The sequence below is a fragment of the Felis catus genome, chromosome B2, assembly GCF_018350175.1.
Source record: "Felis catus isolate Fca126 chromosome B2, F.catus_Fca126_mat1.0, whole genome shotgun sequence".
Classification (NCBI taxonomy): Eukaryota; Metazoa; Chordata; class Mammalia; order Carnivora; family Felidae; genus Felis; species Felis catus.
In genome coordinates, this window is record NC_058372.1 from 88,892,300 (window position 1) to 88,919,280 (window position 26,981).

A 26,981-nucleotide genomic window follows, 5' to 3' on the forward strand; every position below is an offset into this window, starting at 1 on the left:
CAATTTAAATGTAAGATAACAACGACGAATATAATTCAAACAGCAATGTTATAAAGCCATTTTAAATACCTTTTTAAAAATAGGTTTAAATTTCATTCAATGTATATTTTAATAGAGTGAAAAATTTCTTCGGAAAACAACCACAGAAATTTTGAATTTGAGGTTACCTGAATTATGGTTAAAGGTCTGCCAAGAGAACACTTACAAATGAATTTTAATGACATTAATGGTAGGAATTTCCAGCTGGGAAACTTTTGAGAGAGGTTTACCTTTTTGCTGAAAGTCAAGAAGAAATTGAAGACTTCGGATAGTCATGGGGGCTGGAGTTAGGGTGAGAGTATGCCTTAGGTGTAATAATTTCTCTTTTTATTTCAGATATATAGAAAAAGCAAAAGAAGAATGATAACAGGGGAAAACACTCAAGAGAATTGTTTCCTTGGAAAGCTGTTAAGAAGGCATTAACAGAAATTATCCCAGCTGGAGTACTGATCTAGCACACATAAAATCAGCAATGGCCCTATACACCCAATGTAGCCAGAGAGGACTTCATATGCCTCAAGAAGGATTTCAACTACTAACTGGAAATCAAGGGAAGTTGAGTGTATCCATAATCCAGTGCAAGTCACAGGAGTTCATTCAAAACGTTGGCTGGTAAGAATCATTTACTTAACAAATGTGCTCTAGATTCGTGTATTTCAAACAAAAAGCGGGGGAAGTATTTGTTCATTTTGTGATTATTTAAAATGGTTAGATGAAGAAGGAAGCAAAGACCTTTGTTCCCATTGTAACAACAATACCTGGAAAAATTGTAAATCACACTTATTGATGGGGCTGGCAAAGAACAGAGGACGCAAGGAAGGCTTAATCGACTGAATTCCAGAGAGAAATGAATACTTCACAGGTGAGAAAAGAATGGTAGAAGTTTCCATCTGTAGCATCAGATGCCTGATCTAAGTAGGATGGATAGAGAGACGAATAGATGTCCTCTCCAGGGTCACATGCCTGATCTGAGAAGGGTAGAGTAGTCATGGACTCACAATAGGTGAAGAGACTGCAGGGACATTCTAACAGAGTGGGCAGGTAGAATGGCTTAGAATCTGGAAGAATCCTAGAATCAGGAAGAGCTCCAAATGCAAATTGCCTGACAATTCTTTTCTTCCCATCCCGACCTAAACCTGTGTCAAATTATGCAAAGAAAGTCAATGAAGATGTGCCTGGAAATCAAAGAGTCTGGCACTTGAATTCTTGGGCCCTACCAGAAATGAATCCAAAGGTCAACCAAAATATCTGAAACTCCCTGTTTAAATTCAACTCCCTGCTCTACTCCCTCAACTCAAAGCCCAACTCCCTCCCTGCTCAAATACCGATAAGCTCCACCCACAGAGGTGGCACTGGAGCTTGGGGATGGGCTGACCACAGATCTAATAAAAGCTGCAGCCTGGCTCCAGCTCCACTCCACTCTAGGAGAAATCAGAACCAACTGGCCTCAGCCTATGTCCAGACGGAGAAAAGTGTTTAACTGTTCTGGGAAATAAGTAAAACAAGACAGCAAACTTTCTCTCGGTCTCCACTGTTTATTATACACCATGTTCAGAGTCCAGTACAAACTTATGAGACTTGAGAATAAATAGGAAAACATGAACTATATTAAAAGGAAACACATCCAATACAAGCAGATACTGGAACTAGCAGAAGACTTTGAACTATTATTATCAAGATACTAGGAAACTTCTAGGAAAAGATGGATACAATGGAGAAAGAAGAGAGTTATTGCAGGAGAACAATGCAACTGTTTTTAAAACAACTATTGAAAACTCAGGAACTGAAAAATGCATATCTGAAATTTACAAACAATCATTGGATAGATTCAACAGGAGATTGGACACTGCAGAAGAAAAAAATCCATGACCTTGAAAACAGGTCACTAGAGATTATTCAAATGGTCAGAAAGAGAAAAAGACTTAAAATTAAACAGAACACCAGTCACTTCTAGGACATCAAATGTACCAACATACAAAAACTTAGAGTCCCAGATGTATCCACATACATAACATTTAAAATGAAGATGAATTTGTGAGGACTGTCTTGCACATAGGTTTTTGAACCTCATATGAATCTATAGTTATTTCAAAAGAAAAAAGGGGTTCCTGGGTGGCTTAGTGGGGTAAGCATCCGACTCTTGATTTCAGCTCAGGTTATGATCCCAGGGTCATGAGATTGAGTGCTGCATAGGGCTCCACGCTGAGCATGGAGACTACTTGGAATTCTCTCCCTCCCTCTCTCTCTCTCTCTCTCTCTCTCTCTCTCTGCTCCTCTCCCCTGCTCACGTGCTCTCTCTCTAAAAAATTAAAAAATAAGTAAATAATAAAAAAAATTTTTAAAGAGAAAAAGAACAAACAAGGGTGGAAATGAAGGTGAAACAAACACATTTTCAGATAAATGAAAGCTGAGGGAATTCAGCAACGGATCCACATTCCAAGAAATGCAAAAGGAATCTCTTCAGGGTAAAAGAAAATGATACTCCACGGAAATAGAAATCTACACAATGGGGAAAAAGAGAGCCAGAAAAAATAAACACACAAACACATATAAAAGATTATTTTTCTCTTTCCTTAATTTCTTGAAAAGACAATTTACTCTTACAGGCAAAAACATTCATAACATTTATGGGGCTTATAACATATGTAGAAGTCAAATGTACAGTCAAATATATGACAACGATAACAAAAAAAGGAAGTAGCAGATACGTTCAGTAAAACTGGAGGTCTGGATGGCAGTATCTGAGTCAGATCAGAAACCTGGCTCAGACTGGCGATGGAATAGTGAGTTATGAAGACTGCAGCTATCTGGACATCGTGTTAAGATTAGAACAAGAGCACCTGATAAATCTTGACATATTTGCTAACTGTTCCACTTCTCAGATGGTAGAATAAGTAATGAAAGAAATTACAACTCTGAATTTCATTATGAACCAATAAGGCAACACTCATGAATTGAAAGTGACAGAAACCTTGGAAGACAGTGACATTTGTGATGATAACAGAAGTGGAGAACACTGGATGGTCAGAATCATGGAAGCCTTGCTACTCTAAGTGCGGGTTTCAGACCAGTAGCGACAACTTCACCTAAGAACTGTTAGAAATGCAGAATCTAGTAACGCCCCAGCATTCTGGATTTTTATGCAATCAATTTCTGCATTTTAACAAAATCCCAGGTAATTCCTATTCAAGTTAAAGTTTAAGAAGCACCGCTTAGGATGCTTTTTAAAATGCAGATTCCTGAGTTCCCTGGAAGAACTATTGGCTCACTCACTGTGAAGATGAGGCTTACAAATCTAAATATTTGTCAACTCCCCAGGTTATTCTCTATGCACCAGTATTTGGTATTCTCTATGCACTAGTAATCATTGTCATAAGACTGGAATTTTTCTAAGTACATTTCTTGAATAAAAAAGGATTCTAAAATAAAATCGGGACAAGAAGCCCTACTAATTACCCTCTTATAAATGCACCATCTGAGAAGTCATTCAGGAAAAGGTGTTTGAAGTTATTTGACTCACTGTTTCTTAGATATACTCAATCATGGAATACTATTTCCACTCAGCTCCCACAATAGCAGAAGCTCATGGAATTATCCCATGAACTTCACTTTTGTGTGGACCTCACTTTGGATATATTGTGCCCTTACGTGTCATATACGTGGCTTCTGAAAGTTCAGAGAAAAATCAGGACAGATCCCCATGCCTTGAGACTTCACTGGGAACGTAGTTCAGACTGGAGAATCCCCAAATACACATAAATCAGTAGATGACACTGCACTTGGACCAAGGCAAAGATGAGCACAGGGAGGCAGGGGTAGTCACAGAAGACTTCTCTCAGAAGCTCAAATTTGAAAGATGGATCGAAGGGCATAGGACCAAGGGTAAGATTTTAAGGATAATGTTGTCACATTGGAGACTTAGACTGGAAGAGGCTGGGACTTGTAAGCATGGTGAAGGACAACGATTCTTCACTGATTAATCTGGACTCGTAGAAAGAACACTCACACGCCAGAGGGAGGTGTGCTCTCATGATCTTGATGCTTCTAGTGGCCGGTGGGCCTCCAGTTGTCCCCTATCCCAGGAGGGCCTCATTTCTAAATGAGAGCCTTGAGGTCATTTATCTCTCAGAGCTGCCTGTTCTTGATTCTCAGTGCTCCTTCAAATAATGCTCAAACCCATCACACTTTTTTTTTTTTTCCTTATTGGACTTTTGCGGGAACTAACACCGACAGGGTTGGACACTTACCGTGCCTGGAAGCTCTCCTTTGTAGCCCTGTCTACAATCACACATCAAAACAAAGAATTACGTAGATTGATGGCGTGTCTTCTCATTTTGCATATCTCCAGGAAATAATTTCTTTTGTTGGCTGATTCTTTTCTTTCCCCCTGAGAAAGGAAGACGGATTAAAGTTACATCGTAGAAAAGGATAGTTTCCAATAGTTCATAAAGTTGAAGAATCCAAAAAAACTAGAACTTCTGGAAAATGTTTAAAAGCCTGTGTTGCTAGTCCTGAAACTGGAAAATCGTTAGAGCAGGCTTCACTTCTTGCTTTTGGGATGTTATCATGCAGGCGATAGCCCGACTGCTTATTTCATTAATTTGGTGGGAATGCTATTATCATATTCATGAAGAAACAATAAAATAAAAATGTAAAGAATGAGACCTAGTAACTCTGCTGCTCAATCATAATCTGTGGCATAGTCAATACATAAGTTCAGCTTATGTTTTGTCAAACATTCTGAACAGGCCCTGACTTCACACTTTTACCCAAGCAAAGAGCCTGTATAATGGTGTGTCAAAACCTGCTCTTTGTTGTTGCCAAAGTCTCCACAATGATGTGAAGCACTTATAGGACGCACCCTAATATAATTTGATTGCCATGTTAACCAATGCATGAAATTATTAAAATAATTATGTGCTTAAAAAGTTGGGTAGGGGATTCAAAACAGAACCTCAGACCATCAGAACTGCAAGAAAACCGTTACAAATTAACTGAGTAGGGTTTGCAAAGTAGTAACCAGCAGTCGCATACTAGCCACAGATACCTGTATTTGGCTATTATTTGTTTGAGATGAGCAGGCTTTTTTTTTTTTTTTTTTTTAATTTATTTTTGAGAGAAAGAGAAAGCTGGAGCTGGAGCCAGGGAGGGGCAGGGAGCAGGGGACAGAAGATCCCCGAAGCGAGCTCTGAGCTGACAGCAGAGAGCCCCATGCAGGGATGGAACTCATGAACCAGGAGATCATGACCTGAGCCAAAGTGCCACGCCCAGGCGCCCTGAGATGAGCAAGCTTTTTAAAAGGTAATGCAGCTAGGAAATGTTACAGTTGCAGTGTTATAACAGCTGAGTGCCAGCTGTCCTACACTTTATTCAATTTTAACTACTTGACCAAACCAAGCATTTCAGTTTGCAGCAGGGACATCAGATATAATATAATTCAATGAATTCACAGCTGTTGGTGGACCCACAAAGGGTTGTGGTGTTTCTATATTGATAAACCAAGACGATATTTTTCCTCAGAAGTAATTAGTGTCTATATCAGCATGATATCCTAAAATAAGTTATTTTGATAATAAAAAATAGAACAGCCATTTCCAAGAAAAGCCACTTAGCAATGTTCCAGTAACAAATATATAATGACGTAGATGTAATATTATCTTTTTTTTTTTTTCTTGCCACTGACCAATGGAAACTTCCTCTCAGACTGTCACTGGCACTGAAATTGGTGTCTGGAAGCCACTGACCTGGTCCAATGTTTTATTTTAGAAGTGCGGATATGGTTCCATGTGGTTCCCAAAGTTGCATGGCTGGTAAGGGCTGGAGCCAGATCTATCACCCAGCTTTCTAGTGCCAAGAGCAAGGTTTTCTCACTTTATCAGCTGCTGGAAGGCACTGTGTCATAAGGCTCTTCTGGAGCTGGATAGAGCCCTGTGAAATCCTGGCTCAGCTGTAGAACCTTGGGCAAGTTAATAAACTTCCCCAAGCTCCTAGCCCGGTGCCCTCCACATTGGAGGCCTTCATTTAATTGAATTCCTAATCTGTCTTCCCAGTCTTCCAGCATGCAAGGTGCTGCTCTTGAGACCCATGACCCATTGAAGTCTATGGGAAGTGTAATAGGGAAGAAGGTCGGGGGCTGGCCAATGACACTTACATTTCCCTTGTATTCCTCACAAAGCCAGACCACTTGCTCTCTCCCCAGGGCCAGTTCGCAGAAGTGGGGTGTGCTTTGCTGTAAAGAAAACAAACTGGCAGCCAAAAAATTAATTGAAAAGCAAATTAAGTCTTTACTGTCATCTCTGGAAATTCCAAAAAGGACTCATAAACCACAGAAAGTCTTTTTGAAATCCTCTTTCCCTATCCACATGCCCTCCCCCCACTTACCCCCCCATCCCCTCCCCTGCCGGTCTCCCCACACACAACTCCTTGCTGCCAGGGCCCACCCTAATTCTGTTTCCTTTCTCCCAGCAATCCAAAACCTGCCCTCTAGTTCAGCCAGAACAATCTTTCTAGCTCATTTATTTCTTTCACTCTCTTTTTCTGCCTTTTTTTTTTCTCTTCAATGAGTTAGTACTCTCCATCTACAATACAAATCTTATTAACCCCCTTTCCTCTTCAATTTCCTCCTCGTTCTTTTCTCTGATGTACATGATCAGGCCAAGATGGACTTCTCAGAAGCTGGTGAGGATGAGGTGTAGATAATCATGCTTTAATAGTTGGTGTCCCTACCCCATATTTATTTACCATATATTTATGCCATAAAAATACTTTATATTCTCAGACATCTTTAAACTCTTAATATTTGCAAATATATAGGAAGCATTATTTTCATTTTACAGAGTAAGGGACCAACTAAAGAAGGGATATAATTGATTCCTTGTCATTTGAACAAGAAATATACAAAGCAAATAGTTCTTTTATTCTTATCCTAGTCTTTGAAAACATTTTCAACAGTACATATTTGTCAACAGTAAATATTTACCAAGTACTTACTATGGTCCAGGAACAATTCTAGATACTAGGAAAATAGGGATACATAAAACAGACAAGATTGCTGCGCTCAAAGAGACTTTTGGTCAGGTAGGAAGGAATATATATATATATATACATATATATATATATATATATATATATATATATATACATATATATATATATATATATATATATATATATATATATATCCTGGCAGAGAGGTAAACAGATAAAAGGATACATTTTGAGCACAATGAGAAGTGCTACAAAGAAAATGGAAAAGGGGTGCCTGAATGGCTCAGTCGGTTAAGCATCTGACTCTTGATTTCAGCTCAGGTCATGATGTTAGTTTGTGAGTTTGAGCCCTGCATTGGGCTCGGTGCTGATGACGTGGAGCCTGCTTGGGATTCTCTCTCTCTCTCTCTCTCTCTCTCTCTCTCTCTCTGCCCTTTCTCTCTCAGAATTAATAAAGTTTTTAAAAATTAAAAAAAAAAGAAAATGGAAAAGAGCAATGTTGTGGTCAGTAAGAAAAGTGGGCAGGCCAGGAGCTCATGAAGTTTCTATGGACAGGGAGGCCTTCTTGAAGAGATGAAGATTTGGGGTCAGATCATTCCAGAAGATCACTACAGGCATGAAGGTTCATAAGACCTAGGAGGAAGGGAAATATTGAGGGGAAAGGGAGATTTGCATGTTTGTCAAGCAGGAAAAAAAGCCAATGCTGGTGGAGCCCGGAAGGAAGTTGGCAATGAACATGGTAGGAAAGGTGGTCAGAGTGCAAGCCATGTTGAGATGTATAGGCTAGAGCTAGGAGATGGCCTTTATTCTTAGTGTAATGGGAAGCAATTGGAAGACTTTCATCAAGTGAGAAATATGATCTGATTATCTTTATAAAATCATCCAGCTATGTTGAAAAAGGAATTTACGGAGGCTACTAAGGAGCACATTGCTATGATTCAAGCAAGATATGCAGATTGCTTGGACAAGAATAGTGGCAGTGCAGATAGAGAAAGGTAGATTCAGGACACCTTTTAGGTAGAGTAGATAAAACGTCCTGAGGAGCCGGATGTGGTGATGAAAGAAAGATGATTCCAAGGTGTTTGCCTTCAGCAATTGGTGAATGGAAAGTTAGGCCATTTCCTGAGATAGGGAAGAATAATTCAAAATACAGAGAAGTGGGCAGAATCAAGTCTCTGTTTTTCCTTTGTTAAACTTGTGATGTTTGGTAGCCAGGCAAGGAGAGAGGTAAATGGCATCTGTGAGTCTGTCGTGGTCCGGTCAGCATGCTGCTTTCTCTGCCCCAAACACCTTCCTTCCCTTCATCAGCAATATCCTGCTCAGCCTTCAAGTGTCAGCTCAAATGCACCTCTCTTGGAAGTTAGCATCTCTCTCCTCTATGGTTTGTTTCAGCACTGACCATGGGGAGAAGTGAATGATTTCAAGAGCAATTTAAGGAAGTGAAGATCTGTAGAATGTAGCAACTGTTTGATACGAAGGTTAGCAGGTGTCAACAGTAATGCCCTGGATTCTGGCTTGTCCCACAGTGTGAACGATCATGCCATTCACTGAGCTAGAGAAAACCAGAAGGCAATGGGTTTTCGGGGGATGAAGGAAGAGCCATATCATTTTTATAATGTTGAATTTCAGATATATATATACATATATATACATATATGTGTATATATATGTATATGTATATATGTATATGTATACATATGTATATGTATACATATATGTGTACATATGTATATGTATACATAGGTATATGTATATATACATGTATATATACATATATGTATATATGTATATATATGTATATATATGTGTGTGTGTGTGTGTATATATATATATATATATATATATATATATATATATGACATACATGTGGAGCTGTGGAGTAGGCAGTTGGATATTGGAGGTCTGCCCAGGAGAAAAGTCACTGCTGAAGGAATGTATTCGGAGTCCTTAATTACATAGATAGTAATTGGAGCAAGGGCAGGAATGAGACCATAAGAATGAGGGAGAATTTAGTGTCAGGTGAGGAGAACCTAGGACCAGCCACGTTAAGTTTGGTTAAAGAAGGTAGGTCTGAAGAGATGACTAGAGAAAGGGCATTCAGAGAAACAGGAGGAGAATTCAAGAAAGGTTTGTTGTATCCCAGAAACCAAGCCGAGACAACTTGGGGGAAAGAGGTATTAGTCAACAGTGTTAAGTGCTGCAGAGGAGAAGCTACTAGTCATCCAAACCTATGATTCCACTTGCACATATTGTGTGCTATAGACATGTCAGAACTCACCAGAGCCGACAGTGTGCATCTCTTCCCATCTCCACGCTAAGTGATGTCACATTCGAAGCTTGAATTGGCCATGGTGGAGGAACTAACACCATGGAAATCAGCAAACACTACAAATCCCTCCACTCCAGAGAGCTGGTTGTTAAACATTGACCAGCATACCAACAATTAAGGCTATATATGAAATTATTGGGGAGTTTTTTAAATATATCAGTGTCTGTGTCCCATTCCTAGCTTTTTAATTTATTTGCTCTGGGTGTGCCCTAGACAATTGTATTCTTTAAATGCTCTCTGGGTATTTGAGTAAGCAGTCAGGATCAAGAACCATGGATCCCTAAAAAATAAAGTAACCACTCATAGAACATCACACTGATGTCTAGAAGGCAATAAAATAAGTTAGTCAGGAAGAAATAGTCTAGGGTTCTGAATAAGTGGGATTGGGTGGTACAAGTCCGAACAGGCATAGTGTTAAGTCACATTGCTAGGGGTCAAGGTAGGTCGAGGAGGAACAGGGAATACCCAGTATAGGTCCCGACAGGATTGTTCAGAATCTCTTCCAATCTTCTTGCCACAGAATAGAGCCTGGAAAAGAGGCCAACTCACAGAGGAGAGTAAGACAGCCCAGTCAGGAGACAAAGGGAAACTTCCCCCTGTAAATGTTGTACCTGAAAGCCAGCTCTACCCCTGGGCTTTACAGGAGCCAATAAATCCTCCCTACGCTTTGGGATTTTTCTGTAACTCACATCTGAAAGAGACCCTTTCAGTCAGATGGGTACGAATTACAATCTTCTTCATCTTTATCATGTCTTATTATTGAGAAAGGAATCTTAATATGAACAAAAATGATGCCTACCTGTAGCTTAGATGATCAATAACAATGGCAATCCTTGATCTGTAATGTCAGTAAAAGCCCCTAAATATTCAATATTTTTAACTCTTCTGTTATTGAGTCATGTCTTTTTCTTTTCTTTTCTTTTCTTTCTTTTTTTTTTTTTTTTTTTTTTGGTCTTAAACTGGCAACATTTCCTATTGATTTATAAATAAATATCCATGACATTTATGTTACCTAATGAGTAGAGATGAGTACACACAGGACTCAGACTTTACCCTATTATGAAGTGAAAGGTTTAAAGAAAAGTTAGTCAGAGTTTTTTTGTTTTAAATCAATGGGGTAAGCCAGAGAATCGAGAAATCTACCCACCATTAGTGCTCCTACTGTGTCTTTTACAAATTCAAAACATCCCATATTCCGGGTTTCTTTTAGGTGAATGTTTATAGTTGATTTCAAGAGGAGTGAACAAGGCAACTTGAAAGAACACATACTGCTTTCAGAACTCAAGGTAATTTTTAAAAAAGTGTGTGGAAGGGAAAAGAGCCTCTTAGCCAATTAGCCTAGAAAACACACTCCACTTTAGGATTAAAATCACCCAGATATAGGTGAGGATCCAAGTAGAGTCTCATCTATATCATCAAAGAGGTTCTTCAGCTATTGAAATGAAGAAGAGGGTAAACGTTTTAATGGTGCAACAATCAAATGTTAAGATTATGTAGAAGTAGACAGGACCAACCTACCTTCAAGTGGTGGAGATTTTTAATGAGGCAGAAAAATGGCTTTCATTATCTGGTTTATTTTCCAATTTAAATGATTCTTGTGGTAGTATTATACTGTATAGAAGAGAGTTCCTCAACTGTATGAATTTGTCTTCCTCCATAGATGGTATATGTTTGATTTGGTTTTATAAAAGACTATGTTAGCATAAAGTAACACAACACATTAACAGAAACCTCAAACTCCTATAGATAATTTTTTCTGAGTTTAGAGGAGAGTGACATGGGAAAGGATGGTAACACAGGGAAATATAAGATCCTTCTTCTAAAGTTTTATCAGTATTGGGAGTAAGAATATCATTTTGCTAACCAAAAAAAAACTATATAAAACAGGCAATTGGCTTATTATTTTTATAGTCAAATTTTATTTCTTGTCATATAAGCTTACTGATCTTCTGATATCTTAGGTGCAAAACAGAGAACTGAAGATCAGTGTTTAGGTAGTATCTATGCAAGATGGCTTATTGAGTATTGGACAGAAGACAACTCTAAGTTCTCTTTCTCCAACAGGATAAGAATGTGGGTGACTTCCTGCTGCTCTAAGCATGGGCTACAAATGGACTGGGTCCATCTAACTCAACACTCACTTTTGTGGATGTTGTAAGAGAATCTTAGGAACTTTGGAGGAAAGAATTGCCTTGCTTTTCTTTGTGTTTTGGTGTTGAATTTTTGTTTTGGTTTGCTTTGGTTTTTTGGAAATACTTGGAGGAAAGCATATATGGCTCTGTCAGGTCATGTTGGATGTTTCTCAACTTTTTTTTCCTCCACCATTCCCCTAAAGAGCAAATTTTATTTTAATCAATGAATTTAAATTAAATCATTTTAATTAATTAGTTAATTAATTAAAATTTAGATTAGATTAACTTTCTCCCTAAAGAGAGGAATGGAATTAAAAACTAAGGAACAAGATTTTAGAGGAGGGCTGAGTTTGGGAGGGCCACGAACCGTTGTAATATCTAAGATTCCTTTCACTTGCCTCCCAAGAACCGACTTTCATCCCTTTGGGGAGATGAAGGATCAGATATCCATTAACTAATGGGAAAGTAGGAGAGAGGGCTCATCGTAAAGATAGCAGTGGATCTTCCACACCCCAATTATACCAAGTACAGCCAGCTTCATAAGAAGTGAAAACTAGTTCACACAACAGCTGGCTTCATCATCTCATATCTGAGTTTTCTCTAGGCATCTTTTCCTTACTGCTTCTCTTACTCTGAATGATCAGCCACCCAAATGCCAGATGTTCACCAATGTTCTGGAATGGCTAGCATACATCTTATTGTTCTATCTATCTGACAGTGGCAAGGAGAACACTGTCAACCGTCACTAGCCCAAAACTGGCTCATGAAGGGCCTTACCTAGGGAACTTGCAAAAATACAGATTTCTGTGGATTTATTTTATTTTTTATTTGAGAGAGAGAGAGACAGCATGAGCAGGGGAGAGGGGCAGAGCAGGGGAGAGGCTCAGCATGGAGCCTGACATGGGGCTCCATCCCACCACCCTGGGATCACAACCTGAGCCAAAATCAAGAGTCTGATGCTCAACCTACTGAGCCACACAGGTGCACCTGTAAATTTTTATTGAGGGCAACACTTCACAATGCAAGCTGCTCATTATATATATCAATTTTGTCTTACTTTCTCAGTCACTGAATTCTTTTTAGTACTGCTTTCTTGCAGAGATGATATAAGTAATTAACTAAAAGGGCCTTGCCCTGTCATTCTGGACTGCCAACAGAACTTTCCTCCATCTGATTTTTAAACAGAAAGAGCATCGATTACTATGGAGACGTTCACAGTTGGGGAGAAAAAAAAACCCAAAAAACAAAACTGATGACAACTTAGAATTCCTCAGGTTCCAAGCTCATGGAAACACACTCTGAAGCACCATTCACAATGCGCAGGTAGCCATGGTGGTGTGAGAGAGCTGCAGAAGAATATGGGCACTCAATTTGAGAAGGAAGGTAAGAACCACTTGTGTTGTCCCTTCTTTGAGGGAGCTTTGTAGTGGGGGATTGAGAGAGTGGTTAAAGGCAAGGTACCCAAGAGAATTTCTCCTGAAATTCTGAATTTGCAGTGATTCTAAATAAAGTGGATTTGGCATCTCATTTGGTGTTTGCTCTCATGCAAAGCCTGCAACCTATCTCCTGTTGCCAGAGAATGGACAGGGCAGCAGGAATACGGGGTGGCCTCCCTTGAAGGACCTGAGCAAAGACTGCTCCTGAAGTCTCCCAGATGGGTAATCTTGTGTTGGGATGTGGCACAGAAGGTAGCCTGAAGCACAGTCTGCCAGGATCCACCCCGAAACCATTCCACTGGGCATATGAAGACCCTATGAAGTGGACCCTGCTGGGGGAGGCAGGGAGCTGTGGCTGTTTCTCCCTGGGATTACTCACCCTAGGAAGTTGGGCAGGATACCCAAAGGACATCTCGTGTGCTATCCGGTGATGCGACATCAGCCTCAGTCCTGGTCACCATTGCACACAGCAGGCAGCAGCAACTTCACAGAACCAGATGAGGCCGAGAAAGGAGGCCACTTCGTCTCAGCCACCCACCTTCTCCACCCACTCCATGCTTTGGGATGGAGGCCCGGGCCCACTGGATCTCTAAGGGAGAGGAAACGCAGAAGCTCAGCTCCAAAATGGATACGGACTGAAGCTGTAATAATACTCGTACTGAAATGGAAAGATTTTCTGGACCAGACTGATGAAAGGAGATTAAATTTTAATACGGTAATGTCCAGCTATAACAGGGTTAGCTTCTCTGAAACCAAGAAGGAAGGGAAGCAGGTGGAAGAAATTTAGGTTCTGCAAGCAAAACAAAGAGAATTTTATTCTTCTACAAGCTTATGTACCACTGCCCGAATCATAACTGTTCTACTTTCTCATCACTCCCAGCAGTGACCTTCACCGAAGATACCAAGGCACTGGATTGACTTACAACATAAATCCTTAAAATGCAGGTGGTGGTTGTTGTCATTGTTGTTGTTTTGCAGAAAAATTCAATGAATCTCAATTCTATGAGCTTTAGTTTCTCTGAGAAACACAAGTTAAGGGGGAAAAATGCTTCCTTCTGCATAGTTCTGAGTTAGAAGGAGAATGAATTAAAAAGGAAAATTGCACCAGGACAAGAGTGTTGTTACGATTGCTGTGGCACCACGTCGGCTGTAGAGAAGCAAGACTGTAGAGAAGCAAGCAGGCATAGAGTAAAGCATGATCCTGGCTTGGCGGGGTGCCAGGGCTCTGCAGGTCGGTGAGCAGTAGGCAAACGCGGGATACAGAAGACAAGCTCTCAGACCCACCACCCCAGGGCTTCTTTATCTCCTCTCCAAACATCACACTATTTTTCTTCAGAGGATTTTAAAGAACTGCATTTCCATTTTATTACATTTTACTACAACCTATTTCTCAGGAGTAATATATCCTCGTTTCTTCTACACATTTCTCCACTTTTAACATTTGCGTTGCTAGCCTTCTTTGGATAAAAAATGTGGCAATGAATGTCCTCTACATGTAGTTCCATGCAAACCCACCAGTATGTCTCTGCAATAGACACCTAGAAGGATAGTTTGTCTCTAAAAATCTCTGCCTTTGCAGTGCCCCTTTCTGAAAGCTTTCCATTTTCCACTACCAGCAACAATGTTTGAGATGGCCTGTTTCCACCTTCTCAGATTTGAAATGCTTGAGGGAAGAGTATGCATTCCTATTGTATTGCCTTAATTTGTTTTTTCCTATTGACAGGAAGTTGGAACTCTTCTTAAGTTTATTTACGGGTATTTATATCTAGTAAATACTCTCCTTGTCTTAGTCACCCAATATAATGTGAATAGTAATGGTGAATGTGTACACAACTGTTATTTTGACTATTAACACAGCTTTTAGCTTTTAACCTGTCAGAGTAGTAAATTTCATTAACAAGTGTCTTTAAAAAAATTTTTTTTTACATTTATTTATTTTTGAGAGAGCACAAGCTGGAGAGGGGCAGAGAGAGGAGGAGACACAGAATCCAAAGCAGGCTCCAGGTTCTGAACAAGTGTTCAGCACAGAGCCCTAGGCGGGGCTCGAACCGGAGATCATGGCCTGAGCTGAAGGTGGTCACTTAAACCAACTGAGCCACCCAGGAGCCCCTCATTAACAAATGTCTCAATGCTGACATATCCTTGCTCAGATATTTCATTAGGATATGATTAATGGCAAGTCCCTTACCATTCAGTAAACTTTCTTTTAATTTTTTTTTAATGTTTATTTATTTTTGAAAGAGAGACAGAGAGACTGAGTGTGAGCAGGGAGGGACAGAGTGAGAGGGAGACACAGAATCAGAAGCAGGCTCCAGGTTCTGAGCTTCCAGCACAGAGCCCAATGTAGGGCTAAAACTTACGAACCGTGAAATCATGACCTGAGCCCAAGTCAGATGTGTAACCACTGAGGCACCCAGGTGCCCCATTCAGTAAACTTTCTTAAACTCAAGTTTATACCTTATACTGGGGGAATTTTTTTTTCTATGATTTCTATTATGTCTTCACTTCTCCTTGACTCTCTGCTACTAAAAAAAACAAAAACAGAAACAATTAGATGGATGTTGGACCTTAGGTATTGATGCTCCATGACCCTCCATGTAAAATCAGTTCTTAAAATTTTGTCTCTAATGCCCATTATATTCTACAAGATTTTCTCAGCTTTACTTTTCAAATCAGTAATATATTTTTATCTGTGTCCTTTATACTGTTTAGCTCTTTTGTTAATTTTAAAATTCCAGTGATCAAAATTCTAATTTCCAAGAAATCTTTATTTTCTGATTGCTCCTTTTTCATAACAATGTTATGGTATGAAGTTAACATAACATAACATAACATAATGATGTTAAAAGAGAATTTCTAGGGGCACCTGGGTGGCTCGGTCGGTTAGGCGTCCGACTTCGGCTCAGGTCATGATCTCACGGTCCATGAGTTCGAGCCCCGCTTTGGGCTCTGGGCTGACAGCTCAGAGCCTGGAGCCTGTTTCAGATTCTGTGTCTCCCTCTCTCTCTGCCCCTCCCCTGTTCATGCTCTGTCTCTCTCTGTCTCAAAAATAAATAAACGTTAAAATTTTTTTTTTTAAAAGAGAATTTCTATTCGAAAGACTGTTGAATTAGTATCCTGAGGATATTCTGAGGATAGAAGTGATTCAATATTTTCTTTAGTTCTTCAAATTATCTGTTTTCAACCATTATGCTAGTCCACTTAGTTCTTGTCTTTTATATTGTTAGTTTGTATCCAATGTCTGGCAATCCTTGGTTGCCCGTTCATTCTGCGAATAATGAGCAAGGTTGATTAATGCATAGAGGTGGAGTGGGATTCCTGTGTTTCTCCATCATGCCTCTCTTCTGCCCTGAAGGAGGAGAGGAGTCTCCATCAGCCGGCCTGCTTTATGTCCACATACAGCAAACCCCTCCTCTCCACTGGTAAAATAAGAATTTATTACTCATTCGAGGACGTTAATGGCTTTGCCTCCTACCCTACATCTGTCATGGAGCTCAGCATTCCCTCCAGTCCTATACCCAACCTCAAGGGCTCCTTGGGTGGCATCTTTACTTGCCTTACTACCTGGGAGCTTGGTGGCAAGCACCTCTGCCACCTGTTGCTCAGCGTGACACAGTGAGGAGAGGGAGGGCTGGCCTACATGTCCCGACACGGGTTAAAAAGAACCAACAACAATCTTGATGATTTCCCAGCACCTCTTCCTCCTCTTGCCATGAGTTTACAGGCTGATATTAGCAGGTTCAGAAAAGTAGAAGTTCATCAGCTTTCTTCCTGGTTTATGTTAGACTGTGGTGTTCTCTGTTCTGGCCGGTCCTGTCCCTTCCATTCTGTATAGTCCGGAAATTTCTCGGTCTCTGGCAGAAAATGGTACCTGTTACGAGCACTGTGACATGTTTGTCCGTTTTCTGTTATTTTAATGGGTTTTGAATACAAAGAATGGAAAAGCCTGTGTCCTCAGTTGTTCATGCTGATTCGGTCCCCTGGGCCCCTGAGCCCTTCTGCTCAGCTTTCTTTGCCTGAAATGTTGGCTTAAAAAAAAAAAAAAATCCCCTACACCCGCCAGTCAGTATATAGTCCTGCCATTTCTTTTTTTAAATATGGTAATTGCACAGTGAGATATTCCCTTACCATTTCTCCCCAAACTTTCTCACCTGTATTAGCACAAGGAAGGACTCTGTGGCGAGGCTCCTGAGTCCAAATTGCAGACTCCTTCCAGCCAATGATGATATGTGCAAATTTGGGAGGGCGCCTTGCCGGATCTCACAATCATTTCCTCCATCCCAGGCACTGCAGAAAATAGGTTAATTAACAGGCCGACTTCAGCCTTACTAAATTTATTATGAATTATATGTTCAGGGGTGTTGGTAAAAGGCCAACACTGGCATCTCTTTAACTAGTAATTATTGTGTTTTATTGTTGTGGACCTATAACGCATTAACAAGCCAGGACTCGGCTTTATTAGAATGCACGTGGCTCCTCAGTTCCATGCATATTTATTATGCGAGAGAATGGGATTCTTCTTCTCTAGCCTTCACTAATTTAAAAGAAGATATCCTCAATGAAATGTATTCAAATATTTTGACATTTTGCTTCACCTCACTTACAGAGCAGAAATTGTTTCTGACAGTTATTATACACTGCTGGAATCCTGCTGCTTGGGCTGTTGAAGAACAGGTTGAAAAGACACAGCGCTTGCATTTTGTTCAAAGAGTGATTCTGTGGCTTAGAAATAGCAGCACTGTCAGCTGTGATTCACCGAGAGTTTAGATAATATCCAGTCTGTAGTCACTGCTAACATGGGCTTCTGGGCTTGGAGCGGAAGGAAATGAATGGAAGCTGGTGCCCCGAGGTTACTACCCGGGAGGATGAGTGTGAGACATGGAGCTGGCATTTGGCCACCTAAAATTTGGGTAGAAATCTTCCTTCCTCTTTTCCATGTTGTCAGCACCCTCCCCTTCCCCCACCCCCTGTTATACCGGGCTTAAATTTCAAATGCATCTATTTCCACGAGGCACACAACAGTAAATGTTAAATTGAAACACTGGGGCATTACAGAGGCTTGAACTGTCTGAAGCGATTAGAGGCAACATTTGATGGGCGTCTCTTTGATCTAACTGCACTGAAAGCCAAAAATCACTCCCGGATCATCTGTGAGGGGCCGTGGGATGCTATGCCACACAACAGCTAACAAACCTAACAAGCAACCTGATGTGATTTCTTTCGGGTACCTTGGTTTATTCAAGTGGACTCCTGCTCTGCATGCAAAAGTATTCCTCTAAAGCGATCGGATAAAATACCGCCTTGCAAAGGGCCTGACGGTAGCAGTGGCAGAGTTTGGCACCAACAGATTGTCACAGAGCCACTGCGACAACCGGAAGCAAGGAGAAAACCATTCAGCAGCCCAGCTGACACCATGTCTTTGAGTTCGTCTCCCATTTCACGTCAAATCCACTGCAAGGTCTGGAAGCAGAAGAGCAACTCAGGGTCAACCCTGATCAGCTATGTGTTCAGAGGAGCCAAGAGGACTCGGCTGATCACACTGTGTATGGAGACATGGTTGACTCTGTTGGGCGTAAGTTACAGTGAAACGAGAGCCCATGTGGGGATTGAACCTATTCTTACAGGTTAACAAACAAATAGATCACAGACTGAGGACATACTGACGTTAAAAGAGAAGACTCATGGGGTAGTGGCTCTGCCTACATCAGACCGAAGCATCTGGAATTCTGGCTGGTGCAGACACGTATCTGGGGGACTGAGGGCATTTGGGGTTCGACATCCAGATTGCTTGCGGCTGAGGCAGCCCAGCTAAGGAGTCGGCGAGGAGCCCCAGGAAGGGTCTCAGTAGAAGAAAAGGATCTTGCAGCAGGTCAGGGGATTTATTTGCTGGCAATGTCTCCAGGGACCTGTGAGTAAATCTAGAGGGCACTGAGGGGTGACGAGACCCATTATTCATCAGAATGAGACATGGCCAATTCAGCCCTCATTAGGGGTCTCTGCCAGGCGGTGAGAGGTCAGACCCCGGCAGCAACCTGGGAATAGATGAGAAAAAGCTTTTGCCACTTTGGAAAGATGAAAAGAAATGTACCTAGATTTTTTTTTAAAGGTAAAGTCAGCCCTAAAGGAACTACAGAAAAAACGTCTACATTAGACCAGGTAAATTGTTCCAGGCGACTCTCTCAGTGAATAAAGCTAGTTAAGCAGGAAGAGAGGAAGTAGGATCCCAAAGCATTAATCACACTGAATTGCAAATTATCTGTTCCCTGTCTTATTCGTTTTTATATCTCTAGTTAGTACCTTACAAAATGCTTGACACACAGTAAGTGCTAAATAAATATTGATGAATGAATGTCAGACTTTTTCATCTCTAATGTAATCACAATCGGGAACCAGGCGGGAAGCCATATATTATAGTATTTTTGAGGCCAGCCTTAACTGTAGCTGCCCAGATAGCTTCTTACGATGCATGATTTGTGGGATCTAAAAATGTTCTGTTGCTCCAAAATATCTCCACATTCCTGAATTTCTGAATCTCCTCAATTCACACATTTTCCACTGGCCATGCTAATGCAGCTCTAAGTGTTCTATATGGATTATCTCATTTTAGGGTAATATTACTATTCCCATATTATGGTTGAGGAACCTGAGGCAAAGTGACTTGAGTTTACAGATCTGGTAAAGATCTGAATTGGCTCCAGAGGTTGGGCTTTTCAGCACTATTCTATCCTGCTTCCTACACTAGTCCTAAAAGCCTATAACCATACAGATAACATTCAAGAAAGAAAAAAAAATAGGAGCACCTGAGATCTCACAGTCAGTGGGTCAGTGGGTTTGAGTCCCGCGTCGGGCTCTGTGCTGACAGCTCAGAGCCTGGAGCTTATTTCGGATTCTGTGTCTCCTCATCTCTCTGCCCCACCCCTGCTTGCTCGCACGTGCTCTCTCTCTCTCAAAAATAAATAAAATATTTTTTTAAAAAAGAAATAAAAGAAATGGTCAATCATTAGCATATTTGTTTGCATTGATTCCTCAGACAAATTAACTAGGCATTGAGTTGGACACTGAAGACAGAGAATGTAAGTTTGATCAGAAGGATGTTTTTGCAAATTCCCATCCCAGGGTTCTGACTCATTTATTTAGCACTTGCTGTGTGCTAGGCATTTTGTAAAGTACGAACTAGAGATCCACGGCTGTATGGGTCTGTCTCTATCAGGACAGTTTCATTTTCTGCAAGGGAAAACCGTTTTTTCACATGTGTATACCACAAAAGATGCATTACTTATTTAAGGTTTTAAATCAAATTTTAACTACCCATAGAATTGGGTAAACTTTTTTCTTCTTTACACTACTGCATCATCAAAAATTGGAGATCAAACTGAATGAGAAGATTCTCCAAGGGAACATCCAAAGAATGGCTTCATAAAATGTGCTATTGTCCTATTAACTGGGGAGTGAGGCCATATTACAGCTATTAACTTCATTGCAGGGAAATTTCTATAGCAAAATCGCTATTCAAATGGTCATCTATGAAGGAATAATGGACGTTTTTAGAAAGTGTCTTTAGTAAACATTTGATACAAAATTGAAGCAGTTATGTACGTAGTTTTTGTTATGTATGTTTGAGACCACCTCTTTATTTCCCTTGAACTATCCAGAGATTTTTGTGAGGGAAATATAGCCTGTGGCTCACACTGTGATATTAGCAGTTTACTTACTTGTCTTTTCCCAATATAGTGAAGCTCTAACCAATGTTAATAGTTACAATGAAAGGTAACATTTGCACATGTAAATTCTTGAGTTTCCTAGGAAAGCTAGTCTTTCCTTAGCAGAGATTTCCAGAGATTTATAGTAAGTGGTATAAGAAACTATTGGAATAAATATCTCCTCAAACTGGGCATGCAAAGCTTAGAAATTAAGAGGCTGTCAGCATATTTTTTTCTGTGAATTAAAGGCATCTAGATATCTAATCTATATACATATAATATAATGTATATCTAAAATAATATTAGATACTGTGTAATATAATATGGCTTGTTATATTACTGAGTATACATATACATAAGTATATGTATATATGTGTAGATGTATATTTAATGGTCTGCCTTGTGCCAGGTATTTATAATAACAATGAATTAATACTTAGGGAACACTTACTAAATGTCAGGCATGGTGCTTTAAAAATCCTATTGTAATGCAGAAAATTATAGAAAGCTTATGAAGGTAATCAAAGAAGATATAAAGAAATGGAAAGACATTCCCTGCTCATGGACTGGAAGAATAAATATTGTCAAAATGTCAATACTACCCAAAGCTATATGCACATTCAATGCAATCCCAATCAAAATTGCACCAGCATTCTTCTCGAAACTAGAACAAGCAATCCTAAAATTCATATGGAACCACAAAAGGCCCCGAAAAGCCAAAGTAATTTTGAAGAAGAAGACCAAAGCGGGAGGCATCACAATCCCAGACTTTAGCCTCTACTACAAAGCTGTAATCATCAAGACAGCATGGTATTGGCGCAAAAACAGACACATAGACCAATGGAATAGAATAGAAACCCCAGAACTAGACCCACAAACGTATGGCCAACTAATCTTTGACAAAGCAGGAAAGAACATCCAATGGAAAAAAGTCTCTTTAACAAATGGTGCTGGGAGAACTGGGCAGCAACATGCAGAAGGTTGAAACTAGACCACTTTCTCACACCATTCACAAAAATAAACTCAAAATGGATAAAGGACCTGAATGTGAGACAGGAAACCATCAAAACCCTAGAGGAGAAAGCAGGAAAAGACCTCTCTGACCTCAGCCGTAGCAATCTCTTACTCGACACATCCCCAAAGGCAAGGGAATTAAAAGCAAAAATGAATTACTGGGACCTTATGAAGATAAAAAGCTTCTGCACAGCAAAGGAAACAACCAACAAAACTAAAAGGCAACCAACGGAATGGGAAAAGATATTCGCAAATGACATATCGGACAAAGGGCTAGTATCCAAAATCTATAAAGAGCTCACCAAACTCCACACCCGAAAAACAAATAACCCAGTGAAGAAATGGGCAGAAAACATGAATAGACACTTCTCTAAAGAAGACATCCGGATGGCCAACAGGCACATGAAAAGATGTTCAGCGTCGCTCCTTATCAGGGAAATACAAATCAAAACCACACTCAGATATCACCTCACGCCAGTCAGAGTGGCTAAAATGAACAAATCAGGAGACTATAGATGCTGGAGAGGATGTGGAGAAACGGGAACCCTCTTGCACTGTTGGTGGGAATGCAAATTGGTGCAGCCGCTCTGGAAAGCAGTGTGGAGGTTCCTCAGAAAATTAAAAATAGACCTACCCTATGACCCAGCAGTAGCCCTGCTAGGAATTTACCAAAGGGAAACAGGAGTGCTGATGCATAGGGGCACTTGTACCCCAATGTTTATAGCAGCACTCTCAACAATAGCCAAATTATGGAAAGAGCCTAAATGTTCATCAACTGATGAATGGATAAAGAAATTGTGGTTTATATACACAATGGAGTACTACAGGGCAATGAGAAAGAACGAAATAATGGCCCTTTGTAGCAACGTGGATGGAACTGGAGAGTGTGATGCTAAGTGAAATAAGCCATACAGAGAAAGACAGATACCATATGTTTTCACTCTTATGTGGATCCTGAGAAACTTAACAGAAACCCATGGGGGAGGGGAAGAAAAAAAAAAAGAGGTTAGAGTGGGAGAGAGCCAAAACATAAGAGACTGTTAAAAACTGAGAACAAACTGAGGGTTGATGGGGGGTGGGAGGGAGGGGAGGGTGGGGGATGGGTATTGAGGAGGGCACCTTTTGGGATGAGCACTGGGTGTTGTATGGAAACCAATTTGACAATAAATTTCATATATTGAAGAAAAAAATAAAATAAAAAATAAATAAAAATCCTACTGTAGGGGCGCCTGGGTGGCTCAGTCGGTTAAGCGTCCGACTTCGGCTCAGGTCATGATCTCACGGTCTGTGGGTTCGAGCCCCGTGTTGGGCTCTGTGCTGACAGCTCAGAGCCTGGAGCCTGCTTCAGATTCTGTGTCTCCCTCTCTCTCTGACCCTCCCCCATTCATGCTGTCTCTCTCTGTCTCAAAAATAAATAAACATTAAAGAAATTTTTTTTTAAATAAAAAAAAAAATCCTATTGTAGGATTTGATCAGGGAAGGTTTTATTGGGTACTATTATCATCCCTGGTAAGGAAACCAATGCAGAGGTTAAGTAACTTGCCCAAAGTCACTGAGCAAATAGCAGAACAGGGATTTGAAGCCAGGCAGTCTGACTCCAGAGCCCATACTCTTAGCCACTTTATACATGTGGTCTCGTCTAATTAATACATTCTAAAGCATTGGTGACAAAGCTCCATTTCTGACTTATTTGTGTTTATATTTGCAAATGAAGCCCAATTTATTCAAAAGAAGACTACTTTATGACAGAAAATAGCCTTCACACAGGGTTAATAAATGTGTAAAATGTGCCAATATTCCTTGTGTCTCACAAAACACTTTCAAGTTGAAGGTCAAATCAAGCTAATACTGACCTGACTTCCTTTGTCATATTCACTAACTTTCTTTCACTTTTGAAACTAATTCTGAAATACTAGCACTGACCATTCAATGAACACATGAGGTAAGTTATACCTTGTTAGTCTGATCATGGTTTATCAAAACATAGAGTAATTTGAAGCAACTGTGATTTCCTACCGGATTAAGTGGATGGTTGTTCATCACTAAAGTATTAGATGGTCTAAGTCTAGTTCACTCAGAACTTTCCAAAGCCTTTTGCTGCTTTTCAAATTAATGAGAGGTTCACTGTATATAGGATTTTCATTGAAATTTTAAAAGTGCCTTGGGTGGGGAGGGGCTGGGGGTGGGGGGATGTTCCTGGGTGGCTCAGTCAGTTAAAGACCCAACTTTGGCTCAGGTCATGATCTCACAGTTCATGAGTTTGAGCCCCACATTGGGCTCTCTGCTGTCAGCACAGAGCCCCCTTTGGATCCTCTGCCCCCCTCTCTCTCTGCCTCTCCCTGGTTTGTGCTCTCTCTCTCTCTCAAAAATAAACATTAAAAAAAAAATTTTTAAAAGTGCTTTGGGAAACAATGATATAGCATGCTTTTTAATTTTACTTTTATTTGCACACTTGGGCCTTAAACCATTAAACTTTCACAAACCTTCTGGACTTAAAAACACATCATTCAAAGTTGAACATAATTATTGACATTATCAATATTTACTCAGAGTGCATTTCAAGTAGTTAATATGCCTCAAATTATGACCTTTTACTTAAACAATCCATCGAAATAATTTTCAAGATATTTTTGAGATACGCATTTACTTATTTGGGCATTGCAGTGTTAGAAAAAATTACATTTTTAAAAAGTTTATTTATTTTGAGAGAGACAGAGACAGTGCAAGTGGGGTAGGGGCAGAGAGAAAGGAGGAGAGAGAAAATCCCAAGCAGGCTCCACAGTTTCACCACAGAGTCTGATGCGGGCTGGAACTTACAAAGCCATGAGATCATGACCTGAGCCAAAACCAAGAGTTGGACACTTAACCGACTGAGCCATCCAAGGTGCCCCAACAAACTTACTTTTCTCTGAGTGTTGAATTCAGTACAAGATAGGTCAAATTTCATCTTTTTTTTAAATGTTTATTTATTTATTTTGAGAGAAAGTGAGCAAAGAAGGGACAGAGAGAGAGAGAGCATCCCAAGCAGACTCCACATTGTCAACGCAAAGCCCGATGCAGCGCTCAATCTCACAGACTGAGAGATCATGACCTGAGCTGAAACCAAGAGTCAGATGCTTAACTGAGCCACCCAGGCACCTCAGAAATTCATCTTTAATATTACCAAAGTTATACCAGCTTTCTTTCTTTGCTTTAACTTTGTACAATATATCCTCTCATTCCTTTTTCTATTTTCTTATTTTTTAGTTATTTTTATTTGCTCCAGCTTTAAAATATATAATTGATATAAGACGTTGTATAAATTTAAGGTGGACCACATTATGATTTAATACACATATGTATTATGGAATGATTACCACACAAAGATTGGTTAACCTCACATAATTATGATTTTTGTGTGTTGTGAGAACATTTAGGATTTACTTTTCTATTCATTCATTCATTCATTCATTCATTCATTTATATTTTGAGAAACAGAGCATGTGAGCCAGGGAGGGGAAGAGTAAGAGAGAGAAAATCCCAAGCAGGCTTCTTACTGTCAGTGCAGAGCCCTATGAGGGGATCTATCTCACAAACTGTGAGATCATGACCTGATCTGAAATCAAGAGTTAGATGCTTAACTGACTGAGCCACCCAGGCACTGCTCCAGGATTTACTTTCTTAGCAACTTTCAAGTATATAATATAATATTGTTAACTATAGTCATCTTGCTGTATGTTAGATTCCCAGAATTTATTCATCTCATAACTAGAAGTTTGTACCCTTTGACCAACATCTTCCCATTTACCATCTCTACCCCCAGCCTGTGACAACCACCATTGTAATCTCTGTTTCTATGAATCAGGCTTTTTAAAGATATATCTCACATATAAGTGAGATTATATAGCATTTGCATTTCTCTGACTTGATTTACTTAACATAATGCCCTCAAGGGCCATCCATGTTGTCACAAATGAAAGGGTTTTTCTTTTTTTTTAAATAGCTTATCCATCAATAGACACTTAGAGTGTTTCAGCATCTTGGCTATTGTGAATAATGTTGCAATGAACATGGGGGAGCAGATATCTCTTAGAAATAGCAAATTTCATTTCTTTTGGATATATACCCAGAAGTGGGACTGCTAGGTCATATGGAATTCTATTTTTAATTATTTGAAGAAACTCCATTCTGTTTTCCATAGTGGCTGTATCAGTCTTCCCACCTTCCCACCTTCCCACCTTCCCACCAACAGTGCACAAGTTTTCCCTTTTCTTTATATCCTCACCAATGCTTGTTATCTCTTGTCTTTCTGATAATAGTCATTCTAATAGGTGTGAGGTGGTATCACATTTTGGTTTTGATTAGTGATGTTGCGCATCTTTTCACGTACCTGTTCGTCTTTTGTATGCCTTCTTTGGAAAAATGTCTCTTCAGTTCCTCCGCCCATTTGTTAATCAGTTTTGTTTTTGCTTTTGTTTTTGCTATTGAGCTGTATGGGTTCCTTCTGTATTTTAGATATTAACCCTTTAAATGATATATGATTTGCAAATATTTCTTCCTATTCTGTAAGTTGCCTCTTCATTTGATTGATTTTGTTTTCTTTTGCTTTACAGAAGCTTTTTAGTTTGATGTAATCCCATTTCTTAACTTTGGCTTTTGTTGCTTGTGTTTTCAGTATCATACCTTAAAAATAATTTCAAGATCCCTGTCAAGGTTTCAGGCCTTATATTTAAGTCTTTCATATTTTTGAGTTAATTTTTTTTTTGAGAGTGTAAGATAGACATCCGATTCCATTCTTCTGCATGTAAATATTATCCCAAAATGATTTATTGAAGAGACCATCTTTTCCCCATTGAGAATTCTTCAATCCCTTCTGAATTAACTGTTAGTTGCCTGTGTACATATGGATTTATTTCTGGGTTCTCAATTCTGTTAGACTGGTCTATATCTATGTCTGTTTTTATGTTTTGCTATGTTATGAGATAGTAATATACTATTTTGGTTATTACAGCTTTGCAGCATAGTTTGAAATCAGGAGGTTTGAGGCCTCCAACTTTGTTCTTTATCAAGATTACTTTGGCTATTTGGGGGCTTTTGTGGTTCTGTATGAATTTCAGTATTGTTTTTTCTATTTTTGTGAAAAATGCCTTTGGAATTTTGATAGGGATTTCATTGAATCTATAGATGGATTTGGGTAGTGTGGATATTTTCCCAGTATTAATTCTTCTGATTAATGAACACAGGATATCTTTCCAATTATTTTTGTCTTCTTTAATTTCTTTCTTCAACATCTTATAGTTATCAGTGTATAGATCTTTCCTCTCCTTAGTGACATTTATTCCTAAGTATTTTGTTGTTTTCGATG

At 39.7% G+C, this 26,981-nt stretch overlaps 1 long non-coding RNA gene across 1 annotated transcript; it reads right to left on the reverse strand.

The window, feature by feature from the left end:
* Positions 1 to 2,648: 2,648 nt before the first annotated feature.
* Positions 2,649 to 13,876, reverse strand: LOC123385483. The gene is made up of 3 exons (XR_006598091.1): positions 13,303 to 13,876; positions 6,191 to 6,284; positions 2,649 to 4,426 (listed from the first exon to the last, which is right to left on the reverse strand). It is a non-coding gene; the product is annotated as an uncharacterized LOC123385483 (long non-coding RNA).
* Positions 13,877 to 26,981: the final 13,105 nt, after the last annotated feature.